Source organism: Hordeum vulgare, chromosome 2H (genome assembly GCF_904849725.1).
Source record: "Hordeum vulgare subsp. vulgare chromosome 2H, MorexV3_pseudomolecules_assembly, whole genome shotgun sequence".
Classification (NCBI taxonomy): Eukaryota; Viridiplantae; Streptophyta; class Magnoliopsida; order Poales; family Poaceae; genus Hordeum; species Hordeum vulgare.
The window spans coordinates 473,703,313-473,715,319 of record NC_058519.1 but is presented as its reverse complement, the minus strand read 5'-3'; positions in this window follow the sequence as shown (position 1 = coordinate 473,715,319).

The following is a 12,007-nucleotide window of genomic DNA, read 5'->3' as shown; positions in this document are numbered from 1 at the left end:
TCTCATGGACAAAGGGATATAGAGTGGAAATAGCTCAAGCTTGGGGATGCCCAAGGCATCCCAAGCCAAATTCAAGGACTCCAAAAAGCCTAAGCTTGGGGATGCCCCGGGAAGGCATCCCCTCTTTCGTCTTCAATCCATCGGTAACATTACTTGGAGCTATATTTTTATTCACCACATGATATGTGTTTTGCTTGGAGCGTCTTGTATCGTAGGAGTATTTTATTTTTGTTTTGTCACAATCATCCTTTCTGCACACCTTTTGAGAGAGACATGCACTCATCGTGAATTTGCTAGAATACTCTTTGTGCTTCACTTATATCTTTTGAGCTAGACAATGTTTCTCTATGTGCTTTACTTAGATATTTTAGAGCATGGCGGTGCGTAACTTGGTAGTTGGCTTGTGCTATGAAAGTAGTCTCAAAGGTGATAGGTACCCAAAGAGGATACAATAAAACTTCCATCTTCATGAGCATTGAGTAGAAAGAGAAGTTTGATTCCTCTCAATTAGTTTTGAGACGTGGATTCAGTAATATTAAGAATTATGTTAGTAGGGTGTTGTGAATCTAGAAATACTTGTGTTAAAGTTAGTGATTCCCATAACATGCACGTATCGTGAACCTCTATGTTAGGAAGTTGGATCATAATTGATCTATTGATTTACATCCTTTGTGTTGCGGTCGGGATCGCGCGATGGTTAACACCTACCAACCCTTCCCCTAGGAGTATGCGTTTAGCACTTTTTTTGGATTACTAATAAAAACTTTCCCAATAAGTATGTGAGTTCTTCATGACTAATATGAGTCCATGGTATATATGCACTTTCACCTTCCACCATTGCTAGCCAATTTTCGCCGGTGCACAAACCCACCATATGCCTTCCTCAAAACAGCCACCATACCTACCTACTATGGCATTTTCATAGCCATTCCGAGATATATTGCCATGCAACTCCCACCGTTCTGTCCCATGACTTGTGACATCACTCTCATATTGCCATTGCATGATCGTAAGATAGCTAGCGAGATGTTTCAGCGTCATACGTCAAGCTAGATCGTTGCACATCCCGGTACACTGTCGGGGGCATTTCCTATAGAGTCATCATTGTTCTAAGCTTTGAGCTATGAGTAAATTAAAGTGTGATGATCATAATTATTAGAGAATTGCCCCATGTGAGGAAATAAAAGAAAAGAGGCCAAAGTTGCCCACACAAAAAAGAGAGATGGGAAAGAGGCCAAAGAGCCCAAATAAAAAAAGGTGAGAAAAAGAGAGAAGGGACAATGCTACTATCTCTTTCCACACTTGTGCTTCATAATAAGCACCATGTTCTTCATGATTGAGAGCCTCTCATTTTGTCACCACTATATGCTAGTGGGAATATTCATTATATAACTTGGCTTGTATATTCCAATGATGGGCTTCCTCAAAATTGCCCTAGGTCTTCGTGAGCAAGCAAGTTGGATGCACACCCGCTTGTTCTCCTTTTGAGCTTTCACATACTTATAGCTCTAGTGCATCCGTTGTATGGCAATCCCTACTCATTCACATTGATATCTATTAATGAACATCTCCATAGCCCTTTGATACGCCAAGTCGATGTGACTATCTCCTCCTTTCTGTCTCACAACCTCCACCACACTCCATTCCCCCTATAGTGCTATATCCATGGCTCACGCTCATGTATTGTGTGAGTGTTGAAAAAAAGTTTGACAAAGTAAGAGTGCAAAAACAATTCCTTGACCAATACCGGGGTTGAGCATGATTTAAATTAGTTGTGTGGGGATGATGGAGCCTAGCCTGACTATATGATTTTGTAGGGATAACTTTCTTTGGCCTTGTTATTTCGAAAGTTCATGATTACCTTGCTAGTTTGCGTGAACTATTATTGTTTTCATGTCAATAGCAAACTATTGTTTTGAATTTTACGGATCTGAAAATTCATGTCACATGAAAGAAGTTACGTACAAAGGACAACTATGCTAGGTAGCATTCCACATCAAAAATTCAGTCTTTATGACTTCCCTACTCGAGGACGAGCATGAGTTAAGCTTGCGGATGCTTCATACGTCTCCAACGTATCTATAATTTTTGATGGTTCCATGCTATTATCTTGTCAAACTTTGGATGTTTCGTATGCCTCTTATATCTTTTTTGGGACTAACTTATTAACTCAGTGCCAAGTGCCAGTTCCTGTTTTTTCTGTGTTTTTGACCCTTTTCAGAGGAAAATTTTCAACGGTGTCCAAATGGAATAAAACTTCCGAAAAGATTTTTTCCGGAACAGAAGATACACAGGGGACGTGAGAACCAAGACAGAGGCCACCAGGGGAGGCCACAAGCCCCCTAGGCGCGGCCAGGGGGCCCGCGCCTAGCAGGCTTGTGGGCCCCCTGTGGCTCGTCTGCCCTACCTTTTCCGCCTATAAATTCCCGAAAAATCCAAAACTACGTGAGAGATCCACAAAAATACTTTTCCGTCGCCGCAAGCTTCTGTCTCCGCAAGATCCCATCTGGGGCACGTTCTGGTGCCCTGTCGGAGGGGGGATTCGGATACGGAGGGCTTCTTCATCAACACCATGACCTCTCCGATGATGCGTGAGTAGTTCACTGATACGTCCATTTTGCATCATGTTTTCATGTTGATATTTATCGCTTCTTTGGCTGTTATTGCACTTCACGGTACAATTCGTATTCCTTTTCTCTCTTATTTTGCAAGGTTAACATGAAGAGGGAGAATGCCGGCAACTGGAATTCTGGCCTGAAAGTGGAGCAAAGTTGAGATACCTATTCTGCGCAACTCCAAACGCCGTAAAAATCAACGAGGATTTTTTCTCCTGATTTATCAAAAATACTGGGCCGAAGAAGTGCCGGAGGGGGGCATGCAGGTGGCCATAAGCCTGCACGGCGCGGCCACCCCCCCAGGCCGCGCCATGAGGGCTTGTGGGCACCCTACAGGCCCACTTGCCCCCTCTTTTGCTATATGAACGGTTTCGTCCAGGAAAAAATCAGAGAGGAGCTTTTTCGTGGTTTCGCCGCCGCCGCGAGGCGGAACTTGAGCAGAACCAATCTAGAGCTCCGGCAGGACGATCCTGCCAGGGAAACTTCCCTCCCGGAGGGGGAAACCGTCGCCCTCGTCATCACCAACACTCCTCTCATCGGAGGGGACTCGTCACCATGAACATATTCATCAGCACCATCTCATCTCCAAACCCTAGTTCATCACTTGTAACCAATCTCCATCTCACGACTCTGACTGGTACTTGTAAGGTTGGTAGTAGTGTCGATTACTCTTTGTAGTTGATGCTAGTTGGATTTCTTGGTGGAAGAGTTTATGTTCAGATCCTTGATGCTACTCATTACCTCACTGATCATGAATATGATTATGCTTTTTGAGTAGTTACTTTTGTTCCTGAGGACATGGGATAAGTCATGCTAACAGTAGTCATGTGAATTTGGTATTCATTCGGTATTTTGATATGTTGTATGTTGTTTTTCCTCTAGTGGTGTTATGTGAATGTCGACTACATAACACTTCACCATTATTTGGGCCTAGAGGAAGGCATTGGGAAGTAGTAAGTAGATGATCGGATGCTAGAGTGACACAAGCTTAAACCCTAGTTTATGTGTTGCTTCGTAAGGGGCTGATTTGGATCCACTAGTTTAATGCTATGGTTAGACTTTGTCTTAATTCTTCTTTCGTAGTTGCGGATGCTTGCAAGAGAGGTTAATCATAATTGGGATGCTTGTCCAAGTAAGGGAAGTACCCAAGCACCGGTCCACCCACATATCAAACTATCCAAGTAACGAACGCGAATCATATGAACATGATGAAACTAGCATGACAAAAATTCCCGTGTGTCCTCGGGACCGTTTTTCCTCCTATAAGACTTTGTTCAGGCTTGTCCCTTGCTACAAAAGGGATTGGGACACTTTGCTGCACCGTTGCTACTTTTGTTACTTGTTGCTTGCTGCGAATCATCTCACCACACAATCACTTGTTACCGACAATTTCAGTGCTTGCAGATATTTCCTTGCTGAAAGCCACTTGTCAGATCTTTCTGCTCCTCGTTGGGTTCGACACTCTTACTTATAGAAAGGACTATGATTGATCCCCTATACTTGTGGGTCATCAAGACTCTTTTCTGGCGCCGTTGCCGGGGAGTGAAGCGCCTTTGGTAAGTGGAACTTGGTAAGGAAACATTCATATAGTGTGCTGAAATTTATTGTCACTTGTCACTATGGTTACTAATTCTTTGAGGGGCTTGTTCGGGGTATCTTCACCTCGAATAGAAGCAAAAATAGTTGCTCCTCAACCTGCTGCACCTACTGAAAATATTTTCTTTGAATTTCCTTCGGCTATGCTTGAGAAACTGCTGGCTAATCCTTTTATAGGAGATGGAACATCACATCGAGACTTGCATCTGACCTATGTAGATGAAGTTTATGGTTTATTTAAGCTTGCAGGTGTGCCCGAGGATGAGGTCAAGAAGAAGGTCTTTCCTTTATCCTTGAAGGATAAGGCGTTGACATGGTATAGGCTATGTGATGATAGTGGATCATGGGACTACAATCGGTTGAAATTGGAATTTCATCAAAAGTTTTATCCTATGAATTTAGTACATCGTGATCGAAATTATATTTACAATTTTTGGCCTAGTGATAGAGAAAGCATCGCTCAAGCTTGGGGGAGGCTTAAATCAATGCTATATTCATGCCCCAATCATGAGCTCTCGAGAGAAATTATCATTCAAAACTTCTATGCTCGGCTTTCTCATGATGCTTGCACCATGCTTGACACTTCTTGTACCGGTTCTTTTATGAAGAGAGATATTGACTTCAAATGGAATTTATTGGAGAGAATTAAATGCAACTCTGAAGATTGGGAGCTTGAAGAAGGTAAGGAGTGAGGTATGAATTTCACGTTTGATTGCGTTAAATCCTTTGTTGAGACAAATACCTTTAGTGATTTTAGCGCTAAGTATGGACTTGACTCTGAGATAGTAGCTTCACTGTGTGAATCCTTTGCTGCTCATATTGATCTCCCCAAAGAGAAGTAGTTTAAATAACATCCTCCTTTAGAAGTCAATGTAGTTAAACCCACTCCAGTTCAAGAGAAAGTCATTGCCTATAGTGATCCTGTTGTTCCCAGTGCTTACATTGAGAAACCACCTTTCCCTGTTAGGATAAAGGATCATTCTAAAGCTACAACTATGATACGTAGAGGCTAAATTAGAGTTGAATCTAGCATTGCTATTATCAAAGATCTTATGTATGAAGAAGTTGAGGGACATAATATTCACTTCTGTGAAGATGCTGCTAGAATTGCTAAACCTCACGCTAGAGACAAACATAGGCCTGTTGTTGGCATGTCTGTGGTTTCTGTTAAGATAGGAGATCATTGTTATCATCGCTTATGTGACGTGGGTGCTAGTGTTAGTGCAATACCTCAATCCTTATACGATGAAATCAAAGATGAGATTGCACCTGTTGAGATAGAACCTATTGATGTCACTATTCAGCTTGCCAATAGAGATACTATCTGCTCTGTGGGAATTGTTAGGGATGTTGAAGTCTTGTGTGGTAAAACGAAGTATCCTGCTGATTTCCTCGTTCTTGCTACCGCACAAGATAGCTTTTGTCCCATCATATTTGGCAGACCCTTCCTCAATACTTTCAATGCTCATATTGATTGTGAGAAGCAAACTGTCACTGTTGGCTTTGAAGGTGTGGTCACACGAGTTGAATTTCTCTAAGTTTGGTAGACAACCTCATGAAAAGGAGTTGCCTAGTAAGGATGAAACTATTGCCTTAACTTCTATTTCCGTGCCTCCTACTGATACCTTAGAGCAATACTTGCTTGAGCATGAAAATGATATGCATATGGATGAAAGGGATGAGATAGATAGAGTTGTCTTAGAACAATATCCTATCCTTAAGAATAACTTGCATGTTTAACTGCTTGGGGATCCACCCCACCAAAGGGCGATCCTGTGTTCGAGCCTAAACAGTTGCCTAATACTCTTAAGTATGCCTATCTTGATGAAAAGGAGATATATCCTGTTATTATTAGTGCTGGCCTCTCAGAGCATGAAGAAAAGAAGTTACTAAAAACTCTGAGGAAGCACCGTGCTGCTATTGGATATACTCTTGATGATCTTAAGGGCATTAGTCCTACTCTATGCCAGCACAAGATTAAAACTGATCCTTACTTCAAACCAGTTGCTGATCATCAAAGGAGATTGAATCCTAAGATGAAAGAAATAGTGAGAAAAGAAATACTAAAGCTCCTCATAGCGATTGGGTGAGTCCGGTGCATTGCGTTCCTAAGAAGGGAGGCACTACTGTTGTCCCTAATGAAAAGGATGAATTGATCCCATAGAGGATTATTACTGGCTATAGGATGGTGATCGATTTTAGGAAATTGAATAAAGCCACTAGGAAAGATCATTACCCTTTTCCTTTTATCCACCAAATGCTAGAAAGGCTATCCAAACACACACACTTCTGCTTTCTAGATGGATATTCTGGTTTCTCCCAAATACCAGTTGCACAATCTGATCAGGAGAAGACCACTTTCACCTTCCCTTTCGGTACCTTTGCTTATAGATGTATGCCTTTTGGCTTATGTAATGCACCTGCCACTTTTCAAAGATGTATGATGGCTATATTCTCTGACTTTTGTGAAAAGATTGTTGAGGTTTTCATGGATGACTTCTCCATTTACGGGTCTTCTTTTGATGATTGCCTCAGCAACCTTGATCGAGTCTTGCAGAGATGTAAAGACACCAATCTTGTCTTGAATTGGGAGAAGTGCCACTTTATGGTTAATGAAGGCATCGTCTTAGGACATAAAATTTCTGAAAGAGGCATTGAAGTCGATAAGGCTAAGGTTGATGCAATCGAGAAAATTCCATACCCCACAGATATCAATGGGATAATAAGTTTCCTTGGTCATGCTGGTTTCTATAGAAGGTTCATTAAAGACTTCTAAGATTTCTAGGCCTCTTACCAATCTCTTGCAAAAGGATATTCCTTTTGTCTTTGACGATGATTGTGAGGAAGCCTTCGAAATACTTAAGAGGGCTTCGATAACTGCACCTATTGTTCAACCACCTGATTGGAACTTGCCTTTTGAGATCATGTGTGACGCTAGTGATTATGATGTTGGTGCTGTTCTAGGGCAAAGAGTTGATAAGAAGTTGAATGCTATTCACTATGCTAGTAAAACTCTAGACAGTGCCCAAAGAAACTATGCCACTACGGAGAAGGAATTTTTAGCAGTCGTGTTTGCATGTGAAAAGTTCAGGTCTTACATAGTTGATTCCAAAGTCACTATTCACACTGATCATGCTGCTATTAAGTACCTCATGGAGAAGAAAGACGTTAAACCTAGACTTATCATATGGGTTCTCTAGCTACAAGAATTTGATTTGCACGTTGTCGACAGAAAGGGTGCTGATAACCCAGTAGCAGATAACTTGTCTAGGTTGGAGAACGTTCTTGATGACCCAAAACCTATTGATGATAGCTTTCCTGGTGAGCAACTGAATGTCATCAATGCTTCACGTAGTGCACCATGGTATGCTGATTATGCAAACTATATCGTCGCCAAATACATACCACATAGTTTCACGTACCAGCAAAAGAAGAAATTCTTCTTTGACTTGAGACATTACTTTTGGGATGACCCTCACCTTTATAAGGAAGGAGTAGATGGTGTTATTAGACATTGTGTACCTGAACATGAACAGGGACAGATCCTATAGAAGTGTCACTCCGAGGCCAACGGAGGACACCATGCGGGAGGTAGAACTGCACGCAAGGTATTGCAATTAGGTTTCTATTAGCCCACTCTCTTCAAGGATGCCCGTAAGTTTGTCTTGTCTTGTGACGAATGTCAAAGAATAGGTAATATTAGCAAATGTCAGGAAATTCCTATGAACTATTCACTTGTCATTGAACCATTTGATGTCTGGGGCTTTGATTATATGGGACCTTTTCCAAAATCCAATGGGTATACTCACATCTTAGTTGTTGTTGACAACGTCACTAAGTGGGTAGAAGCTATCCCCACTAGTAGTGCTGATCACAACACCTCTATCAAGATGCTGAAAGAAGTTATCTTCCCTTGATTTGGAGTCCTTAGATATCTAATGACCGACGGTGGCTCACACTTCATTCATGGTGCTTTCCGTAAAACGATTGCTAAGTACGATGTCAACCATAGAATTGTGTCTCCCTACCACCCTTAGTCAAGTGGTCAAGTAGAGCTAAGCAATAGAGAGATTAAACTGATTCTGCAAAAGACTGTCAACAGGTCTAGAAAGAACTGGTCTAAGAAGCTCGATGATGCACTGTGGGCTTATAGAACTACCTGTAAGAATCCCATGGGCATGTGTCCGTACAAAATGGTGTATGGTAAAGCATGTCATTTACCTCTTGAGCTAGAGCATAAAGCTTATTGGGCAATCAAAGAGCTCAACTTTGATTTCAAACTTGCCGGTGAGAAGAAGTTATTTGATATTAGCTCGCCTGATGAGTGGAGAACTCAGGCATATGAGAATGCCAAGCTGTTCAAAGAGAAGATTAAGAGGTGGCATGATAAGAGGATACAAAAGCGTGAGTTCAATGTAGGTGATTATGTCTTGCTATATAACTCTCATCTAAGATTCTTTGGAGACAAGCTTCTCTCTAAATGGGGAGGTCCCTATGTTGTTGAGGAAGTATATCGTTCAGGTGCTATCAAGATCAACAACACGGAAGGTAATTGTCTGAGAGTGCTAAATGGGCAGAGAATCAAGCATTATATCTCAGGTACTCTCATAAATGTTGAAAGCAATATTATCAATACCATAACTCCGGAAGAATACTTAAGGGATATTTATCAGCCTATTTCAGACTCCGAAAACAAAGAGGTATGCAATTCCGTAAGAAAACAGAGTCCAAAACTTTTCCAGTAGGAAATTTTCTCCGTTTTGGAATAATTGAAAAAATACAAAAAATGGAAGTAGTCCGGAAAGTGCGCGAGGAGGCGACAAGCCTGCACGGTGTGGGCCCACCCCATGGGCGCGCCGTGAGGGCTTGTGGCCACCTCGTGCGCCTCCCGGACTCTGTTTTCGTGCGGGGTACTCCTTCTGGTCTGAAAAAAAATCATTATATATACTTCCGTTTGGTCTAACCCCTGGATCACGCAGATTTCCTCTGTTTTTCGTTTCGAGCCTATTTTCTGCCGCAGATCTAGGTCAAGATTTCTTCTCAGGATTCAGAGGGGGAGAGATATGTGGTTGATTACCTTGCTAACCCCAAGGTCTATGGGGACTTTGATCCTTATGGCTGGACCTCTGATGAGGAAGAAGATTATGATCCCAAGGAGAAGAAACAAACGAGTTCCTATGAAGAGGAGGCTCCTCTTCCTCAACCTGGACGCACGCATGTGGAGTTCAAGAAGTCGAGCCTCCCTGACTCAAGGAAGAAGCCTAAGACCTTGTTTATCCCTTCTCGTTTCTTGCAGGAGAGTAAGAAGGAATTATGCCAAAGGGTGTTGAAGCTTGAAGAGGAAAATGATGATCTGAGGGAGCAGAATTTTATGCTCAAGTGGAAATTAAACATGCTCAAGACCTCTTCAACAACTCCGTCACCTTCACCACCAAAGGAAGACAACTGAGCATTGGTATGGGCATTCCCCTTGGCTTGTGCCTAGCTTGGGCGAGTTGCCCCGGTATCGTATCACCATCACATCTTTTGCCTTTACCTTTGTTTTAGTTTTCCTTTTCAGTTTTCTCTTTCTTTAGTAGATTAGAAGTATTAGTGTTTTAGTCTTGAGTTTTGCTTTTTGTCACCCCTGATGTATTCTTCCTCGTGAGCCATATAATAAAGAGTGTCTTAGTTGAAGGGATTTGCCTCTTGCCATGATCAAAAAAAGTGAGAATAGAACAAAAGCATGAAAGATCATGTAATGATCTTATGGGAACTCATGGCTTCACATATAAAAAGAATGAGGATTGAAACTTGTTGAGGGTAGGCAAACGTAGACCTTGGTCATGGTTGCAATTAATAGGAAGTGATAAAGAAGGAGAGGTTCACATATAAATATATCATCTCTGACACCATCTATGATTGTGAACACTCACAAAACTATTGCATGCCTAGAAGTAGATGTTGGACAAGGAAGACAGCATAATTTGAATTGTGTTTGCTTGGCTCTGAACAATGTTATATGATTAGAGATCCCTTAGCATGTGACGATTGCTTCCACCTCATATTAGCCAAAACCTCCCGCACCAAGTAGAGATACTACTTGTGCATCCATAAACCTTCAAATCAGTTTTGCCATGAGTGTCCACCATACCTACCTATGGATTGAATAAGATCCCTCAAGTAACTTGTCATCGGTGCAAGCAATAAAAATTGCTCTCTAATATGTATGATCTATTAGTGTGTGGAAAATAAGCTTTATACGAACCTGTGATGAGGAAGACATAAAAGCGACAGACTGCATAATAAAGTTCTTTATGACAGGAGGCAATATAAAGTGACGTTCCTCCGCACTAAGAGGACACGCATCCAAACCTCCAAAGCGCATGACAACCTCTGCTTCCCTCTGCGAAGGGCCTATCTTGTACCTTTACTTTCTGCCCTCGAAAGAGTCATGGTGATCTTCACCAATTCCTTATTTCGCCTTTGTCTTGGCTACCGTCATATGCTTGGGAAAGATCTATATTCATATGTCAACTTGGAGGTAGGAATTCATGAATTATTATTGTTGACATTACCCTTGAGGTAAGCAGTTGGGAGGCAAATCCGTAAGCCCCTATCTTTATCTGTGTCCAGCTGAAACTTTGATCTCATGAGTACCACGTGAGTTGTAGCAATTGTAGAGAACGAAAGAATGATTGAGTATGTCGATTTGCTTTACAAGCTCTTAGTTGACTCTTTCTGATGTTGTGATAAATTGCAATTGCTTCAATGACTAAAGGCTATCGGTTGTTACTTCTCGGTAAGGTTCTTGATCCATGCTTTACTTTGTGAAGGAATTATCACTTTAGCATAAGATATTATATGTTGGTATTGTTGTTCTGATCTTGATCATGATGCATGCATGTCCGTATCTTGTTTTGTCGAGACCTCTCTCCCTAAACATGTGGACATATTTATTGAGCTAGGTTTTCGCTTGAGGACAAGCGAGGTCTAAGCTTGGGGGAGTTGATACGTCCATTTTCCATCATGTTTTCATGTTGATATTTATCGCTTCTTTGGCTGTTATTTCACTTCACGGTACAATTCTTACGCCTTTTCTCTCTTATTTTGCAAGGTTTACATGAAGAGGGAGAATGTCGGCAACTGGAATTCTGGCCTGAAAGTGGAGCAAAGTTGAGATACCTATTCCGCGCAACTCCGAACGCCGTAAAAATCAACGAGGATTTTTTTCCTGATTTATCAAAAATACTGGGCCGAAGAAGTGCCGGAGGGGGCGTGCAGGTGGCCACAAGCCTGCACGGCGCGGCAAACCCCCAGGTCGTGCCATGAGGGCTTGTGGGCACCCTGCAGGCCCACTTGCCCCCCTCTTTTGCTATATGAAGGGTTTCGTCTAGGAAAAAAATCAGAGAGGAGCTTTTTCGTGGTTTCACCGCCGCCACGAGGTGGAACTTGAGCAGAACCAATCTAGAGCTCTGGCAGGACGATCCTGCCGGGGAAACTTCCCTCCCGGAGGGGGAAATCGTCGCCATCGTCATCACCAACACTCCTCTCATCTGAGGGGACTCATCACCATCAACATCTTCATCAACACCATCTCATCTCCAAACCCTAGTTCATCACTTGTAACCAATCTCCGTCTCACGACTCCGATTGGTACTTGTAAGGTTGCTAGTAGTGTTGATTACTCTTTGTAGTTGATGCTAGTTGGATTACTTGGTGGAAGAGTTTATGTTCAGATCCTTGATGCTACTCATTACCTCTCTGATCATGAATATGATTATGCTTTGTGAGTAGTTACTTTTGTTCCTGAGGAC